Below are 20,359 nucleotides of genomic sequence, written 5' to 3' on the forward strand. Positions count from 1 at the left end.
GTGCTTTTACGGATTTCCGTGATCCATCAGCAAGTAAAACAAAGTCCTGCTCATCTGTAGATGTGTAAAACAGACTCCTGTCTTTAATTAATATATGGCTTGCTCCACTGTCGACAATAAAGTTAATTTGTTCCAAGTCTTTAGACTTCTGTTTACAAACAAAGTTCACACTTCCCTGCTTCAAGCCTCCGTCCCTGGAGTTTCGCTTGATTGCACAATCTTTACGGAGATGCCCACGGGCCCCACAGGCAAAACAAGACTTCAGCCGCTGCTGCTCCCGCTTGTTTACCTGTCTGCTTTTGGCAGCCTGCTCCGGTTCGGCACATTTCTCCTCCTTGTTTCTGACAGCTTCCACCGGCTGGGCTCTCTGCGCCTCCTGCCTCCGCTGCCATTCCTGGGACAAATCCTGCAACGCGTCCCACGTCTGTTTAGCCGACGGCTCATCTCTCACACACATCAGTTGAGAATCCGATAGAGCCAAAGTAATAAATGCCTGCGCCCTCTGGTCTCGACGCTTCCAGGCCGCGGTCGGTACCGCCGGGGTTTTTTCCTCAATCACGTCCCATAAATCCTCTGTTATCAGCAAAGCCCTCATCCTCGGCTTCCAGCTGGCAAAATTCTTTTCATTAAGTCGTTCCATCGGCAAGCCTCCCCCAGACAGGTTTACAGCCATGTTGCTCACCTCCGTCTGGTTCAATCAATCAAGCTGCCCTCTATGGATCTCCGTCTGCCGTTCAGACCAGCAACTTACTCCCGTGTAATGCGCTGTGGAGCGTAACCATCCTCTGCTACCACTGTTGGCTTGTGTGTTGTTGTGTGAAACAGCATACATTACGTTGGAGTTAAGTTGAGCAAGAAAACGTCTTCAGAGCATGTTAAGAGTCTTTATTAAGACATTAAGGCCAGAGGCTTAAGAGTAAATACATGTAGAGATTCTTCAGTCACCCCCCCTTCTGGGACATCTCTCTCCATAGATGAACACAAAAGACAGCCTCTCAGCTCAGAGGCATAATTCAGAAGAGCAGAACACATAGACTCTGTTAGAACTTTCCCAGTCATTATCAGATGGCTACCATAGCAACGACCCTGGCAGTCCGTTCCCAGACAGAGCATAGACATAACTCCCCCTTAACCACAGTTACGTCTTCAAACTTGCAGGCTTCATGGAAAATTACTAGAGACAGTAATGCCTACTGGTCACCAGCCCAACATCTCTGTCTATGTTTTCCTCTGCTTTCTGGTCTTTTAACAGTTACCAATACTTAATAGGATTTATAATTTACCTAGGTACCACTGAAACTTAGTAAAAACTTTTTTGTATCCAAAGTACACAATGTCTCCTGGACCACTAATATGTACATGATTGTGGAAGTGAAGGGCTGTAGCTCAGTAGAAGAGCATCTGCTCTGCATGCAGAAGGTCTCAGATGCAATCCCTGATGTCTCCAGGAAGGGCTGGGAGAGACTCCTCCCTAAAATACTGGAGAGCTGCTTCCAGTCAGTATTGACAGTGCTGAGTTAGATGGACCAACAGTCTGACTCAGCATAAGGCAGCTCCTATGTTGATACTGAAGAAGGCTGGTGAGGCAGGATTTCCATTTTCAAAAACCACGATCACTTGTCCTCAACAATATTTATTCTTCTCTAGGCCTATGCAGGTGTTTGTATGAATATATGTGGACTGAAAATGGGAGGGGCAGGGGTACACATGCTATCCCACCTCCAACACAAAGCACAAATGTCTGAAGGGAAATTCTAACCACATTTAGCTGACTGTGATTAGAAGTCTCCCTAAGCTCAGGAACCCTGCACACTGGGGATGTGATGGGTGGACTTTCATAATAATAATAATAATAATAATAATAATAATAATAATAATAATAATAATAATAATAATAATAATAAATTTAATTTATGTGTCGCCTATCTGGCCAATGGCCACTCTAAGCGACGTACATACAATAAATATGGCAGAATACAATATAAAAATACAGTGAAATATATAAATTATAAGAGCAAACAATACATAATAGGAGGCATTTAAAACAGAAGAATATTAAGCCTCCCCAGAAGTCCCGAAAGCCTGCTGAAAAAGCCAGGTCTTTAAGGACTTGCGGAACATATTCAGGGAAGAGATGTGCCGAAGATCTTGTGGGAGGGAGTTCCAGAGGGTGGGGGCTGCCACTGAAAAGGCCTTCTCTCTAGTGCCCGCCAACCTAGCTGCTTTGGTTGGCGGGACTGAGAGAAGGCCTTGTGTGGCCGATCTTGTCAGGCGGCATGATTGGTGGTGTTGTAGGCGCTCCTTTAGATAAACTGGGCCGAGACCGTGTAGGGATTTAAAGGTTAAAACCAACACCTTGAATTGGGCCCGGAAAACAACTGGAAGCCAGTGTAGATCGAACAACACTGGCGTGATGTGGTCCCGGCGACGACTGTTTGTGAGTAATCGAGCCGCCGCATTTTGAATAAGTTGTAGTTTCCGGACCGTTTTCAAGGGTAACCCCACGTAGAGCGCATTACATTAATCTAATCGAGAGGTGACCAAGGCATGTACTACCAGTGGGAGCTGATGAACAGGAAGGTAGGGTTGCAGCCTACGTATAAGGTGTAGTTGGTACCAAGCTACCCGGCTCACAGCCGAAATCTGAGCCTCCATGGACAGCTTGGAATCAAGTACAACCCCGAGGCTGCGGACCTGGTCCTTTAGGGGTAAACTCACCCCATTGAACTTCAGGTCAATGGTTCCCAACCTTCTCTTGTCCCCCACGAGCAGTACCTTGGTCTTGTCGGGGTTCAGTTTCAGCCTATTCCTTCCCATCCATCCACTCACGGACTCCAGGCACTTGGACAAGGTCTCCACAGCCAACTCTGGTGAAGATTTAAATGAGAGATAGAGCTGAGTGTCATCTGCATATTGGTGACACTGCAGCCCAAATCTCCTGATGATTGCCCCCAGCGGCTTCATATAGATGTTAAATAGCATGGGAGAGAGGATAGAACCCTGTGGCACACCACAATTGAGAGGCCAAGGGTCTGAAACCTCCTCCCCCAATGCCACCTGTTGGTACCTATCAGAGAGAAAGGAGCGGAACCACCGTAATACAGTGTCTCCTATTCCCAATCCCTCTAGGCGATATAAAAGGATACTGTGGTCGATAGTATCAAAAGCCGCTGAGAGATCGAGGAGGACAAGGAAGGTAAATTATCCCCTATCTAATGCCCTCCTCATATCATCTACCAGAGCGACCAAGGCTGTTTCAGTTCCGTGACCAGTCCTGAAGCCCGATTGGTATGGATCTAAGTAATCCGTTTCATCCAAGTGTGTCGACAACTGATTGGCCACCACTCGCTCAATGACCTTGCCCAAGAATGGTAAATTCGAAATTGGGCGAAAGTTATTAAAAACTTGGGGATCCAAGGAGGGCTTCTTTAAGATGGGCTTTACAATTGCCTCCTTGAGGGCTGATGGCATCACACCCTCTTTCAAGGATGTGTTTACCACCGCCTTGATCCCCTCACCCAACTTCTCTCTGCATCTCATGATGAGCCACGATGGGCAAGGGTCAGTTAGACAGGTGGTAGGCCTTACAGTCGAGAGCACCTTGTCCACATCCTCAGAAGAGAGAGGCTGAAAATGATCCCAGCATACCGGCATGCAACCGGTCAACTCCGATTCATTCACTGTATCCACGGCGCACGGGATCGAGCTCCGTATGTGTTCGATTTTATCAGCAAAGTGCTTAGCCAAAGTGTCACAGGAGGCTTTTGACTGTTCCAAGGGTTCCTGAGCAATTGGACCGACCAGGCTTCGGACCACTTGGAACAACCTCCTGGGACAGCACTCTGCAGACGCAATAGAGGCAGTAAAGAAAGCCTTCTTTTCTGGCCTTATTGCCACTTGGTAGGCAGTTACTGCTGCTCTAACTTGTGTCCGGACACCTTCGGAGCGGGATTTCCGCCACCGGCGTTCTAGTCGTCTCACCTCCTGTCTCAGAATACGCAGCCGTGGTGTATACCACGGTGCTAACTGAGTTCTATTCAGGGGGAGAGGAAGTTTCGGAGCCACCCGGTCTAACGCCCCGGTGATCTTTCCATTCCACTCCATCACCAGGGTTTCAACCGGGCAACCTTCAGCAGGTTCCAGTTCCCCTAGCACAGTCAGGAATCCATCAGGATCCATCAGGTGCCTGGGGCGGACCATTCTAATAGGTCCATCACCCCTGCGGAGAGGGTGTGGCAGCGTGAAGTCCATGTTTACCAGATGGTGATCTGACCATGACACAGGAGTGGAAAGAACCACTCCCAACTTCAGAGCACTTTTCTCCTCTCCCAGGACAAATACAAGGTCGAGAGCATGACCGGCTACATGGGTGGGCCCAGTATTACTGAGGTGCAGTTCCCAGGAAGCCATGGTTTCCAGGAAATCCCGAGGGGCTCCAGTGAGAGTGGTCCCGGCATGCACGTTGAAGTCACCCAGCACTAACAATTCTGGGGACAACGCCCGTACAGCCGAGACCACCTCCAGCACCTCGGCCAGGGAGTCTGCTGTGCAGCGGGGTGGGCGGTACACCAGCAGGATCCCTAAACTGCCCTTCGGGCCCAACCTCCAGTACATGCAGTCAACAAACTTGGTCCTATGGAGAGGAGATCTGGCAAAAACCAAGGACTCCCGGTAAATGACTGCCACACCCCCTCCCCGCCTGCCCACCCACGGCTGCTGTGCGCAGTGGAAACCTGGCGGACACATGGCCTCGAGAATGGGTGCAGAGGCCTCATCCAGCCAAGTCTCCGTAATACATGCCAGGTCTGCACACTCATCCAAGATCATGTCGTGGATGAGTGAAGTTTTTTGTACCACAGACCTGGCATTGCACAACAGCAGACGAAGGTCGGTAGGAACCTTGCGTCCCCCAGTTATCGTCTGGTTTTCATGCACTCCCCTATCCCCCTGTCCACTTTAAAGTCCACAGATAATCATCCAAATGCCAGTGTAGGGCTTCTGTTTTTAACAGTTCCAGGTTTAAAAATGTTTTCTACCTAGGACAAAACTTAGTCTGTCTCTTGGGTGAGTTTCCTCTAGGCAGTGTGATAAAATGTTAATTTAGCAAACATTTCTTGTGTTGCCCCCAACCTTGCCTCAGAAGGCAATGGAACATGCAAGAGAGTTGCAACAGCTGGTTTAAAGGAGGACTGGGGATCCTGTGGCCCTCAGAAGTTGCTGGCATCATCCCTGAGCTTTGGACATGGTGGCTGGTCCTGAAGAAGTCCAACAACATGTGGAGGGCCACAGATTCCCCACCCCTGCTTTAAAGGATGGGTAGATTTACATAAGAGAAGATTGTCCTTCAAGTAGCTTGGTCCCAAGCTGTTTAGAGCTTTATGCGTAATAACCAGCACCTTGCATTGCACTTAGAAATTAACTGGAAACCAGTGCAGCTGATACAATAATAGCATGACATGCCCCAGTCAAGATTTTAGTGGCAGCATTCTGTATGAGCTAAAGTTTTCAAGTGGTTTGTTTGTTTGTTTATTATTTGATTTACGTCCCGCCCTTCTTCCCAGCAAGAGCCCAGGGCGGCAAACAAAAGCATTAAAAACACTTTAAAACATCATAAAAACAGACTTTAAAATATATTAAAACAAAACATGTTTAAAATCATTGTTTTAAAAGCTTTCAAGACATCTTTCTAAAAAAGGTTAAATATATATATATATATATATATATATATATATATATATATATATATATATATATATATTTATTTAAGGGTTTAAAAACATCTTAAAAAGCAATTCCAACACAGACGCAGACTGGGATAAGGTCTCAACTTAAAAGGCTTGTTGAAAGAGGAAGGTCTTCAATAGGTGCCGAAAAGATAACAAGGATGGTGCCTGTCTAATATTTAAGTTTGCAAGAGTAGCCCCACGTTAATTGCATTAGAGTGGTCTGATTGAGATGTAACTAATGCATATAAGCCTATGACCAGCTCTGATTGTACGAGGAGCGGGCACATCTGGTGCACTAACCAAAATTTGATAAAAGCGCTCCTAACCACAGCCAACACCTTAGCATCTAATAATTATGCTGCATCTAGAACTATGAACCTAATCTTTTAAAGGAAGTGCAGCCCTGTCCAGAGACATCCTATCCCTGGAACTGCACCTTCCTAACCGATAGCACCTGTTTTTCACAGATTTAATGAAGTATTGACTGATCCAGCCAGTCACTGACTCCAGTCACTAATTCAGAACTTCTACAGAATCCAGCAGGAGATAAAAAGCTGAGTATCATCAGCATACTGATGAAAATCCACTCCCCATTCCCCAGTAACGTTTCCCAACAGTTTCACATAGATGTTGAGTCTCCAGATGTCCTACTCTCCTAAAAATGCTTCAGATGTGTTTACGTCTCCATTGTCTTCCAGAGAGTAGACTAATGCAAAGGATTCATTTTTGTCATCTCTGCAATCTCCTTTTCCTCTTTCAGTGACTGGTAGAATTAAATAGAATTGACATGATATCTACAAAGCATATGGTGTTCCTCCCTTTCCTTTGTCTGCATACCATTTTTATGGACCCCAAGGATTAGGAGAGAACAAAATGAGATCTCAGCTGCTTCCTTTCACACCAGAAAGGAATATGGAGCTACATCCCAATGCTGTGTTTAATAATATTTTAGATAGAAGATTCCCAGAAGAATTCTAATTTTGCTTCATCTGGATAGCCTTGACAGGGTTCTGTGAAATGTGAACAAAAGAGATGGTAGAGAAAGAAGAGAAGGAACATTAATCAAAGCATCAATTTAATAGGCTGCAAAACTTTCATATTAAAGTAGCATATTGTGTATAAAATGCTTTGTTCTATATTTAAACTAAAACCTGTATTTTTTTTTAACTTGTAAAATTACTCTGTAGTAGGGTAGGCAAAGCCTTCTATTATCACTGACATAACAAGGAACTTTTAGGATCAAGATTGGAAACCTACCCACAATCAACTTGATGTGAAATTATTTGAGCTGTTGGGCATGAGTTCACCAGTGAAGGCAAACTTCAACACACCTTCCCCCCAACAACAACAACACACCACCACATTGGCACCCTTTGTCTGGCATTAATTGCTCATTTATAATCTATTAATATCCAAATGTTGATGGAAAACTCCAAGGCATCAGCTTTGCCTTTCCCTTCTAGATACTTTCATGTTAGATTTTTCAGATAATCTGTACCTGTCCGCCAATGGCATATGATGCCCATTGGAGCTGGTGACGTGATGGCCAGGGCAGCTAAACTAAGTGGGGCCAGATACTCTTAACACACACACAAAGAGACAACTAGACATGCTTAACACAGAGACACATCAAACACTGCCAGCTGCACATGCACACACATGTTAAGATGTCGGGGAAAGAGAAAGTCCGAGACTGGGGGCTGAGTGGAGTAGAAAGGACAAGGCTGGCATGGTGGGGAAAAAGAGCATTTCTGTGCTGTACAGAAAGAGGGGAGCTCATTTCCTACACAATACACCACACAAGCCATGGAGAAAGAGAGGAATCTCTACCCCTCCCCCGAAATCATTGCTTTTCTGAGTTGCTGGCATATGACCTTCTGAGAAATGGATACGGTATAAAACAGGGATGGCCAATGTGGTACCCTTGACCTTCAACTCCCATTGGCCCCAGCCAGCATTGTCAATGGTCAGGGATGATGGAGGGCACTACATTGGCTACCCCTGGTAAACAGCATAACTAGCTGGTTATCTGCTTAGAATGTTATGACCTAATACATTTCATTCTGTCTTCAACTTTGTTTTGAAAATGAACTCCCAAGGAAAAATCAAAGAGAAGAATAATACTGTTAAATTTCCCTGCATGGGTAAAATTCATATAAATATATATGTGTCCACCTGCTCTTCATTTCATTCTCTTCTGTTTGTTTTATACTGCCTGTCTGCTGGATTTTAAGCCTAAAGGCAGGGATTATCTCTTCCCTTTGGTACAGTGTTTAAACTTTTTTAGGTGCCGCCTGATGATGATGATGTAATTCTACTAGAAAAAATCATCTCTCTGTTTTGTATAACTAAATCTTGAAATGAAATTTTAGTTCTTGTGTGGCATCATAGACCCATTCATTCTTACTGTGTTATGGCTATGGGTAGATTCAAAGACTATTAACATGTTCTTTCCCCATACACATAATTAAAATTCTTTAAGTATCACGTTCTAAAATGCAAAGCATCCCTGGCTTCAACTGTGATTCCTCCCCCCGTATGTTTAACAAGTGCATCTTGTTCCTTCTGTTCTTCATTTCATCTTGGCCATAAAGGAGTGAGAAGAATCATGACTGAAAATCTCTGTGGATGGCTACGAGTTTTCTTCTCAGCACTGCCATATCAAGTCTTCAAGTGGTATGTTACATTTTGTCATGAGAGTGCTTCTCCTTCCCAAGAACAGCTTGTGGGTTGGCGTTTGGCCTTTGGATATGATAAGAATTATGCTGGCTTCAATTCAGTGCTGGCAAGTCTGTGTCATCTCTATGATTTGGGGAGTGGGGGACCCTAAATGAATAATTGTTTTTTGTTCTTGCTTTTGTTTTAAAGTGCAGATGTGCAGTATTCATTTAAATGCTTCCCTCCCTCCCTCCCTCTCTCCTTCCTCCCTCTCTTTATAATGTGTTAAGGAGCAGTTAATGTGCATAACAACCAAACCTGGGTTCGGGATGGAATTAGCCTTGGTCACTGTGTTGGATAACCTTTATAGAGAGAAGGACAGGAGGAGTGCAACTCTGCTCCTCCTGCTCAATCTCTCAGTGGCTTTCAATACCATTTACCATGGTATCCTTGTGGACCGGTCCTGTGGGATGGGCATTGGTGGCACTGTGTTGCGGTGGCTCCATTCGTACCTGCAGAGTCGTGTCCAGAGAGTAGTATTGAGAGAGTGCTCTTCAGCCCCCTGGTGCTTACACCATGGAATGTCACAGGGCATTATCTTGTCCTCAGTACTATTCAATATCTATATGGAGCCGTTGGGAGTGGTCATCGAGAGTATCTGTTCTGGAAGCTGCAACTAGTGCTGAATGCAGCAGCTATTCCCCCCTTCAGAAGCATATTACTGGGAACATGTTACCCCACTGCTGAAAGGGTTGCACTGGTTGCCAATTTGCTACTAGGCCAGGTTTATGGTACCTGTGGTAATTCACAAAGCCTTAAACAACTTGGGCCCAAAGTACCTTAAGGACTGCCAGACTTCCTATGTTCCATTTCAACCACTGAGATCTTCGGATGGGGCGCTTTTGGTAGTTCCCCATCCCCCTGAGGTTCGGTTGGCCTCCACCAAGGACTGAACCTTGTGTGGCAGACCCTGAGCTTGGGAACTTTTTACTGATAGAGGTTTGGCAGGAAACATCCTTCCTTTCTTTCAGGCGTCTCTTGAAAACCAAACTTTTTAGACAGACCTTTGTAACATTTTTTCCCCAACCAAGCAGTATTTGTTGATGCTTTTATTATTGCTTTAATGTTTCTTTTATTGTTTTTAATTTTTTATGCCTTTGTATGTTGTAAGCCGCCTTGACGTACTTTATGAAAAGTGTGGCCTATAAATACTTAAATAAACAAATAAATAAAATAAACAACCAGCCATTGTGCACACTGTTCAATCCTCATGGATAATGTGCACATAATCTGCCTATGAAGAGGGAATTGTGCATATTTCCTGGTAAATATATAGAATCTCCAATAAGCCATGGGGAATGTGCATATATCGACTGTGTTATGTACACTTTCTAGCCATTATGCATAATTTCCAACAGGCCTTGAGGTATCTGCATATTTCAATCTGAGTTTTATACATTCTCCAGGCAAGATATACATTTTCCAGTCAGTATGCATAGTCTCCAAGAAACATGTTTTTTCCCCTATATCTAGTTCAGAAGTATATAATCTGCATCCTCAAATGTCTTTTGGCCCACTGTCTAGTCTAATATGGCATGCAACATACCCTCCCTCTGATCATCAGGAAGAAGAGGTGGGGCTCCTCATCAAGATTAACATTTTTCTGCTGTTCACCCTACTTTTCTCCACTCCCAGCTGTTTCTGGTCAGCCAAGCAGCACGGGGGGAGGGGATCATAGTGAGAGGAAGGTTTTAAATCATCCATCCTCCTCCTACCATCCTGACTGAAATTGCACCTCATCCCTTGGCTGCTATTAACCTTAGGAAAAAAGCTTAATAGCAGCATGGGATCAGTCATCACTGGAATTGAAAGATGAAAGAGTGCAGCCAGTTGAGGAAGGGCTAGCCAGCAGGGGAAAGAAAGCTGAGAGGGAAAGAGTGTGAAGTACCTCTGACCCCACCCACTGTCATTTCTGTCCCCATCTACTTTCAGCTCTTGATGGGAAAAAAGGTTGCCCACTCCTACTCTGATTTCTGTAGTCTTTTGAAAACTCTAGGACTGGATGTTGGTAGGTCAGAAACACAGGCAATATGCATAGTGTCATAGGTGTGATTCAGTATGTTTATTAATAATGGAGGGACTGATAAGGAAAATAGTAAGAAAACAATAGAATAGGGCATTTAACTGAAGAAATAAGATAAGCAACATAAATGGCAGAACTGGAGAAAATGAGGAAAATAAAGGAGAAAGAAGATCCAGAAAGATGAAGAAGGAGAAATATTCCCACCAGAAGATAGAAGGGTAATGAGGAATGAATAATAGAAATGTTGATTTTAAATAGCAGGGAAAACAATATAGAGAAATTGATGAAAGAATTGGCAAAGGAGGAAGACAAAGAGAGATGAAAGTAACACTGAGGACAAGAAAGAGAAGACTGAATAGGATGAGATTGCATAAGCAATCTCCACGAGCTAGAGGGAGCCCCAGCTGACAAAGCGTCAAGGCGAGTTAAGCAGCAGAGCGAGTTCGGCAGCAGGGCGAGGAGGCCAGGGCCCCCCACTCTGCCCGTCTGTTCCCTGACCTCAACTAAACCGCAGTCTCCAACCCATTGACGTAATAAACCTTAAACAAAACTATGCAGGTAAGAAGCCAGCAGGGGTGTGGGGGCTTTCCAGTGTTTTGCACCGCCTGCAGCATGTACGACTATCTGCCTGTTGGACAGAAGTCGTGGGTGTGCTCTCGGTGCAATGAGCTCCTGGCTCTCCAGGAACGACTTCATTTCCTTGAGGCCAAGGTGGCGCACCTGGAAAAGCTGAGAGAGGCAGAGAGGTGTGTGGAGGAGGCCTTCAGGGACGTTATAGCTGTGTCCCACTCCAACGATGATAGCTCTCCTGCTATCATGGAGAACGATGGTCTCGGGGAAGGAGAGCATCCAGCTGAGGAAGAGGGAAACGATCCCTTAGAAGGGACCCATTCCTTGGGGGATGAGCAGCTATCCTCTCGTGCCGAGGATATATCTCCAGGGGGTGGAGGGATCCTTGTAGTGGGTGATTCGATCATTAGGAACATAGACAGTGGGGTGTGTGATGGGCGTGTAGACCGCAAGGTGTTTTGCCTGCCTGGGGCGAAGGTTGCGGATATCGCCCGTCGTTTAGATAGTTTGGTAGACAGTGCTGGGAAGGAGTCAGTGGTCGTGGTGCACGTTGGCACCAACGACATGGGGAAATGCAGCCGTGAGGTCCTGGAAGCAAAATTTAGGTTGCTAGGTAGGATGCTGAAAGCCAGGACCTCCAAGGTGGCTTTCTTTGAAATGCTACCGGTTCCACGCGCAGGACCAGCCAGACAGGCCCAGCTTCGCAGTCTCAATGCGTGGATGAGACGATGGTGTCGGGTGGAAGGGTTCGGATTTGTTAGGCACTGGGGAACATTCTGGGACAAGCCGGGCCTGTACAAAAGGGACGGGCTCCACTTGAACCAGAATGGAACCAGACTGCTGGCACTTAAAATTAAAAAGGTAGCAGAGCAGCTTTTAAACTGACTGAGGGGGGAAACCCGACAGGAGCTGAGAAAGGTCCGGTTCGGAATAAACCTTCCCCCTGGGATAAAAACCAAAGAAATGATGAAATTTTAAAAGGGGTAGGCCTAGAAGTAGGCATTGTGAGAGCAGGGGCACAGGATATAAATTCAGAAGAGCAAAATTACTACAGGCCTAACCACAAGTGCCAAAGACACTTGAAGAGAGACACTGCTTACAAGTGCCTGTACGTTAATGCTAGGAGCCTGCGAACCAAGATGGGAGAACTGGAGTGCTTGGTCTTAGAGAAGAGCATTGATATAGTGAGCATAACGGAGACCTGGTGGAATGGAGAAAACCAGTGGGATACGGTTATCCCTGGATATAAACTATATCGGAAGGACAGGGAAGGACGTATTGGTGGCGGAGTCGCTCTATACGTGAAAGAAGGCATTGAATCCAGCAAGCTTGAAACCCCAAAAGAGGCAGACTCCTCCACAGAATCGTTGTGGGTGGTGATACCGTGCCCCAGGAGGGACTTAATACTGGGAACGATCTATCGTCCCCCTGATCAAAATGCTCAGGGAGACCTTGAGATGAGATATGAAATTGAGGAAGCATCCAAACTAGGAAATGTGGTAGTAATGGGTGACTTCAACTAAACGGACATAGACTGGCTGCATATGTGTTCCAGTCATGACAAAGAAGCAAAGTTTCTAGATATTCTAAATGACTATTCCCTAGACCAGTTGGTCATGGAACCGACCAGAGGGACGGCAACCCTGGACTTAATCCTCAGTGGGGACCGGGACCTGGTGCGAGATGTAAGTGTTGTTGAACCGATTGGGAGCAGTGACCACAGTGCTATTAAATTAAACATACATGTAACTGGCCAATTGCCAAGAAAATCCAACACGGTCACATTTGACTTCAAAAGAGGAAACTTCACAAAAATGAGGGGATTGGTAAAAAGAAAGCTGAAAAACAAAGTCCAGAGGGTCACATCACTCGAAAATGCTTGGAAGTTGTTTAAAAACACTCTATTAGAAGCTCAACTGGAGTGCATACCGCAGATCAGAAAAGGTACCGCCAGGGCCAAGAAGATGCCAGCATGGTTAAGGAGCAAAGTCAAGGAAGCTCTTAGAGGCAAAAAGTCTTCCTTCAGAAAATGGAAGTCTTGTCCGAATGAAGAAAATAAAAAAGAACACAAACTCTGGCAAAAGAAATGCAAGAAGACAATAAGGGATGCTAAAAAAGAATTTGAGGAGCACATTACTAAGAACATAAAAACCAACAACAAAAAATTCTATAAATACATTCAAAGCAGGAGACCATCTAGGGAGACAATTGGACCCTTGGATGATAAGGGAGTCAAAGGTGTACTAAAGAACGATAAGGAGATTGCAGAGAAGCTAAATAAATTCTTTGCATCTGTCTTCACAGTGGAAGATATAGGGCAGATCCCTGAACCTGAACTAACATTTGCAGGAAGGGATTCTGAGGAACTAAGACAAATAGTGGTAACGAGAGAGGAAGTTCTAAGCTTAATGGACAATATAAAAACTGACAAATCACCGGGCCCGGATGGCATCCACCCGAGAGTTCTCAAAGAACTCAAAGGTGAAATTGCTGATCTGCTAACTAAAATATGTAACTTGTCCCTTGGGTCCTCCTCCGTGCCTGAGGACTGGAAAGTGGCAAATGTAACGCCAATCTTCAAAAAGGGATCCAGAGGGGATCCCGGAAATTACAGGCCAGTTAGCTTAACTTTTGTCCCTGGAAAACTGGTAGAAAGTATTATTAAAGCTAGATTAACTAAGCACATAGAAGAACAAGCCTTGCTGAAGCAGAGCCAGCATGGCTTCTGCAAGGGAAAGTCCTGTCTCAGTAACCTATTAGAATTCTTTGAGAGTGTCAACAAGCATATAGATAGAGGTGATCCAGTGGACATAGTGTACTTAGACTTTCAAAAAGTGTTTGACAAGGTACCTCACCAAAGGCTTCTGAGGAAGCTTAGCAGTCATGGAATAAGAGGAGAGGTCCTCTTGTGGATAAGGAATTGGTTAAGAGCAGAAAGCAGAGAGTAGGAATAAACGGACAGTTCTCCCAATGGAGGGCTGTAGAAAGTGGAGTCCCTCAAGGATCGGTATTGGGACCTGTACTTTTCAACTTGTTCATTAATGACCTAGAATTAGGAGTGAGCAGTGACGTGGCCAAGTTTGCTGATGACACTAAATTGTTCAGGGTTGTTAAAACAAAAAGGGATTGCGAAGAGCTCCAAAAAGACCTCTCCAAACTGAGTGAATGGGCAGAAAAATGGCAAATGCAATTCAATATAAACAAGTGTAAAATTATGCATATTGGAGCAAACAATCTTAATTTCACATATACGCTCATGGGGTCTGAACTGGCGGTGACCGACCAGGAGATAGACCTTGGGGTTGTAGTGGACAGCACGATGAAAATGTCGACCCAGTGTGCGGCAGCTGTGAAAAAGGCAAATTCCATGCTAGCGATAATTAGGAAAGGTATTGAAAATAAAACAGCCAATATCATAATGCCGTTGTATAAATCTATGGTGCGGCCGCATTTGGAATACTGTGTACAGTTCTGGTCGCCTCATCTCAAAAAGGATATTCTAGAGTTGGAAAAGGTTCAGAAGAGGGCAACCAGAATGATCAAGGGGATGGAGCGACTCCCTTACGAGGAAAGGTTGCAGCATTTGGGGCTTTTTAGTTGAGAGAAAAGGCGGGTCAGAGGAGACATGATAGAAGTGTATAAAATTATGCATGGCATTGAGAAAGTGGATAGAGAAAAGTTCTTCTCCCTCTCTCATAATACTAGAACTCGTGGACATTCAAAGAAGCTGAATGTTGGAAGATTCAGGACAGACAAAAGGAAGTACTTCTTTACTCAGTGCATAGTTAAACTATGGAATTTGCTCCCACAAGATGCAGTAATGGCCACCAGCTTGGATGGCTTTAAAAGAAGATTAGACAAATTCATGGAGGACAGGGCTATCAATGGCTACTAGCCATGATGGCTGTGCTGTGCCACCCTAGTCAGAGGCAGCATGCTTCTGAAAACCAGTTGCCGGAAGCCTCAGGAGGGGAGAGTGTTCTTGCACTCGGGTCCTGCTTGCGGGCTTCCCCCAGGCACCTGGTTGGCCACTGTGAGAACAGGATGCTGGACTAGATGGGCCACTGGCCTGATCCAGCAGGCTCTTCTTATGTTCTTATGTTCTTAAGAATCAAATTAAGATCTGGAAAAGACCTGAAAGCTTATGCAAGAGAAGCGGAGCACAACAGATGAAAGTGCTTAAGATAATGATCTGAAAAAAGAAGGGAACAGAATCAAGATTAGAAAAAGACTGACAGTGCCCTGCAGGAGAAAGAAAGCATCGCCCCAAGGGAAGGAGAGGCTGCTGCTGCTGTGCTGCTGCTGCTCTGCTGCTGCTACTGTGGGACCACCATCTCCACCACCCTTCCCTGAGGGACTTCTGCCTGGCAGGACCAGGCCCCAGGTACCCAGCCAGCCAGGACTGATTCTTACCACCTGTCCCTCTTTGGAGGGATACATAAGCCGGCTGGCTGAGGTGGCCTGGGAGACCCAGGGCCTGCAGGAGGAAGAGACCATCGCCCAAGGGAAGCTGCTGCTCTTGCTGCTGCTCTTGCTGCTGCTCTTGCTGCTGCTCTGCTGCTGCTGCTGCTGCTGCCGCCGTGGGACCACCACCTCCACCACCCTTCCCAGAGGGACTTCTGCCTGGCAGGACCAGGCCCCAGGCCTGATCCTGATCAGGGCGTGGACGTTTCTGTTGCTGCCGTTGGGCTGTCCTGGAATGCGAGACTGAAGTGCTGCTGTTGCCTCTTCTGAGGTGTATGCCACCGTTGCTGCTGTCATTATCACCAGGTTGGGGGTCATTGCTGTCTATCGTTCTTGGGTCCCATTACATCAGCTACTACGGATTATCGGCTGCTGAAGCTCCTCGGATGCTGCTGTGTTGTCTGAATGTATGAGTGGGTTGTATGAGTGAGTGTGTGATTGTGTGTATATGCCATGAGTTTTATTATTTATTTTATTTTTATTATGTGCCTGGGCGAGAGGACAGTGTTGTGGGAGGGAGGACCAAAGGGGGCCCCTATTAGTGTAGTGACGGGTAATGGGAGGTATGGCGCTGTGAGTAGGACATGCCAGTTAAGGGGAACTCGCCCCAGACAACTGGTGGCTGTGACGTGTTCCGGTCCTCCTCACACCCACAGGATTGCTGGTAGTTCTATCAGCCAACCCTCGGATCTCCAGTTGCTGCTTTTTAATGCCAGATCGGTAAATAATAAAACCTCCCTCATCCATGACCTAATTGTGGATGAGGCGGCCGATCTGGCATGTATTACCGAGACCTGGGTGAGCGATCTGGGAGGTATTAATCTCTCCCAGTTGTGCCCACCTGGGTATTCGGTTCAGCATCTGGGTAGATCCGAGGGTCGGGGAGGGGGAATCGCTGTGGTCTATAGAAGTTCCATCCCTCTTGTTAGGCACCCTATCCAGATGGCTAATGGTCTAGAGTGTCTGCACATAATGTTGGGTCAGCGAGACAGACTGGGAATTCTGTTGGTGTACCGTCCACCCTGCTGCCCAACAGCCTCCCTAACTGAGCTGACAGAGGTGGTCTCGGATCTATTGTTGCGTTCCCCCAAACTTTTGGTATTGGGGGATCTCAACATTCATGCTGAGGCTGCTTTATCTGGAGCAGCTCAGGACTTCATGACCTCCATGACAGCCATGGGGCTGTCTCAATTTGTTACTGGCCCTACGCATGTGTTGGGGCACACTCTGGACTTGATTTTTGCCACTGGATTAGGGGATGGTGATCTGAGAGTGAGGGATTTTTCATCTATTCCTTTGTCATGGTCAGATCACCGCCTATTAAGGTTTAGACTTCCACTGTTTTCTCCCCTCTGCAAGGGTGGAGGACCAATTAAGATGGTCCGTCCCCGGAGACTAATGAATCCTGAGGGTTTTCTGATGGCTCTAGGGAATTTTCCGGCTGATAGAATTGACGGTCCTGTCGAAACCCTGGCCATGCTGTGGAATACGGAAATGGCCCGGGCAGTTGACACGATCGCCCCGGTGCGCCCTCTCCGTTGCAGAGCTCAATTGGCTCCCTGGTTTACTCCGGAGCTAAGAGTGATGAAGCAAGAAAGGAGACGGCTTGAGTGCAAATGGAGGCGAACTCCCGACGGCTGTAATCATGCACTTGTGAAGCTCTCTACCAAACTCTATGTGAAGGCAGTGAGAGCAGCAAAGAAGCAATACTTTGCTGTCTCTATTCAGTCATCCCTTAACCGCCCAGCGGAACTTTATAAAGTTGTCCGGGGACTTTTACACTCTGGTCCCCAGGACGCAATAACACCATCAATTGCCCGCTGTAATGAGTTTGCGCGACACTTTCGTGATAAGATCATGAACATCCGCCGGGACCTTGACTCCATTATTGTAGCAGTTGATCCTAATGAGGTATCCAGAGCACAGTCTTGTCCTGTTTTATTGGATGAGTTTCAGTTGGTACAGCTCGAGGATGTGGACAAGGTGCTTGGACAGGTGCGGGCGACCACTTCTGCTCTGGATCCTTGCCCCTCATGGCTAATAAAAGCTAGCAGGAATGGAACAGCCGGCTGGGCCAAGGAGGTGATTAATGCCTCTTTACGAGAGGGAGTGGTCCCACCCTGCCTGAAACAGGCGGTGGTGAGACCGCTCCTAAAAAAATCCTCCTTGGACCCTGATAATTTGGACAACTATAGGCCAGTAGCAAATGTCCCATTCCTGGGCAAGGTTCTAGAGCGTGTGGTCGCTCGCCAACTCCAGGCTCTCTTGGATGAAACTGATTATCTAGACCCATTTCAATCGGGCTTTCGGCCGGGGTTTGGTACAGAAACGGCCTTGGTCGCCCTGTATGATGACCTCTGTCAGGAGAAAGACAGAGGGAGTGTAACTCTGTTGGTTCTCCTTGATCTCTCAGCGGCGTTTGATACCATCGACCATGGTATCCTTCTGGAGCGACTTACGGATTTAGGAGTGGGAGGCACTGCTTGGCGGTGGCTCTGCTCCTATCTCGGGAATCGTCTCCAGAAGGTGATGCTGGGGGAACATTACTCGAGTCCCTGGGTACTCCAATATGGGGTCCCGCAGGGTTCAGTTCTGTCCCCCATGCTTTTTAATATCTATATGAAGCCGCTGGGTGAGGTCATCAGGAGTTTTGGAGTGCGTTTCCAGCAATATGCTGATGATACGCAGCTCTACTACTCCTTTTCATCTTCGTCAGGTGAGGCTGTTGATGTACTAGACCGCTGCCTGGCCACAATAATGGGCTGGATGAGAGCTAATAAACTGAAACTCAATCCTAACAAGACTGAGATGCTGTTGGTGGGAGGACCCTCTGCCCAGATGGTTGACGTTCGACCTGCCCTAGATGGGGTTACACTCCCCCTAAAGGAACAGGTACGTAGTTTGGGGGTCTTATTAGATCCGCTTCTGTCACTTGAGGCTCAGGTAGCCTCGGTGGCACGGAATGCATTCTACCAGCTCCGGCTGGTAGCCCAACTACGACCCTATTTGAGCAAGGATCATCTTGCCTCAGTTATCCATGCTATGGTAACCTCTAGATTGGACTACTGTAATGCACTCTACGTGGGGCTACCTATGAAGACGGTTCGGAAACTTCAGCTAGTGCAAAATGCTGCGGCCAGAGTTCTCACTGGGACAAAGAAATTTGACCATATAACACCTGTCCTGGCGCAGCTGCACTGGCTACCGATATGTTTCCGGGCCAGATTCAAAGTGTTGGTTCTTACCTATAAAGCCCTAAATGGCATCGGACCGCAATACCTGATGGAGGGCCTCTCTCGCTATATACCTACCCGTTCACTACGCTCGACGTCGAAGGCCCTTCTCCGGGTCCCAACCCATAAAGAGGCCCGGAGATCAACAACTAGATCTAGGGCCTTCTTGGTGGTGGCCCCCGAACTATGGAATGCCCTCCCAGACGAGATACGCCTGGCGCCTTCTCTGTTATCTTTTCGGCGCCAGGTAAAAACTTACCTTTTCGCCCAGGCTTTTTAAATTTTGTAAATTTTTAAATATTTTAATTTAACATTTTAAACTTAATATGATCTTAATTTAAATCTCAATGGCAATTTTATTAATGTTTTATAATTGTACTATATATATATTTTTTTCCACACTTGCTCATATTTTAATTGTGATTTTATTTGTTGTACACCGCCCTGAGAGCTTTCTGCTATAGGGCGGTCTAGAAATGTAATTAATTAAATAAATAAATAAATAAATGAGAAATGATCTGGTCTAAGATATTGTTATGAGCATGGGGGGGGCTGGAATGGATGATTTCTGTGGGTCACCTTTCCAGCCTCTGATTTGGAATCCTATGCCTGGGAGGCTGGCTCTGCTAGCCAGATGAATCTCCTTTGTTAATCAAATAGAGTGGCCAGGTAGTTAATGGGCCTGTTTAATTGCCCTGGCAACTGGTGAAAGGGCTAAGAAGATCCTTTTGTCATTTTAAACTCTACTGGAGGAGAGTCTCTCCCCCCCCACTCCTGGGCGGGCAGAAGTGTGTTTGTAGTTGGTAGTGTGTGTTTGGGACAGAACTAGGGCTGCAGGCATACGGAGAGGCTGACTCCCTGCATTGTGGCAATAGGATGCCTCTGCACCTAGATGGAAAAGCTGGATATTAGACTGCTGATGCCTTGAACCCCTCCATCCTAAGCTCAGGTTGGAATGTGTGTACATAAATAAACCATATTTCATAAAGACACCGCAGTCTCTGCTGACCTTCTTCCCAAAGGAAACCAAACCCTGGATGGGCGCAGGGACCCCCGAAATCTCACCGCTTGGAGATTGGGGGAGACGCGCAACACTGGTGTTAGAAGTGGGATTGAGTTTCCTAGAAGAAGCCTTGGGAGCAAGGTGTGCCTGAGTCAAGATGGAGGGGAGAACAGCATTTCTCCTGGAACAGATGAGATTGATGTTCCAGCTGGACCAGCAGCAAAGGCAGAAAGAACGCCAGGAGGACCAGCAGCAAAGGCAACGGGAGCGGCAGGAGCATTGGAAACGAATGGGAGAGATATTTGAAAGCGTCTGGGGAGAGAAAAAGGAGACCCCATGTGAGGAGGTGAGAGCTCTGCCTGATCAGCCACTACAAGGGGTCGAGGGTGACCCAGGAGTCCAGCTGCAGAGCACCCAGATGGAGGTGGCTAAAGAGATCCAGAAAGTGGATGGGCAGCTGGAGGGAGTGGGCTGTAAGGAGTTGCAGTCAGTAGTGGAGGAAGAAGAAGTTTTGATTGTCCAGGAGCCTGCCAGGGGGGGAAACAGCAGAGAGCTGGAAGTGAAGCCCCAAGATTTGAAGGAGGACAGGCTGGAAAAAGAAGAGGAAGATGCCTTCGAAGAA

The 20,359-nt window shown here is 46.5% G+C and overlaps 1 protein-coding gene across 8 annotated transcripts in view; it reads left to right on the forward strand.

Annotated features, from left to right (window-relative positions):
- SNTG1 (syntrophin gamma 1) overlaps positions 1-20,359 on the forward strand; it is a 468,099-nt gene that overhangs the window by 233,405 nt on the left and 214,335 nt on the right. For all 8 annotated transcript variants that reach the window (XM_061598525.1, XM_061598581.1, XM_061598554.1 and 5 more), the window contains one exon: positions 8,321-8,402. The gene's annotated coding sequence lies outside the window, so the exon portion shown is untranslated. The remainder of the gene's footprint in view (positions 1-8,320; positions 8,403-20,359) is intronic.

The sequence above is a fragment of the Rhineura floridana genome, chromosome 1 (genome assembly GCF_030035675.1).
Source record: "Rhineura floridana isolate rRhiFlo1 chromosome 1, rRhiFlo1.hap2, whole genome shotgun sequence".
NCBI lineage: Eukaryota > Metazoa > Chordata > Lepidosauria > Squamata > Rhineuridae > Rhineura > Rhineura floridana.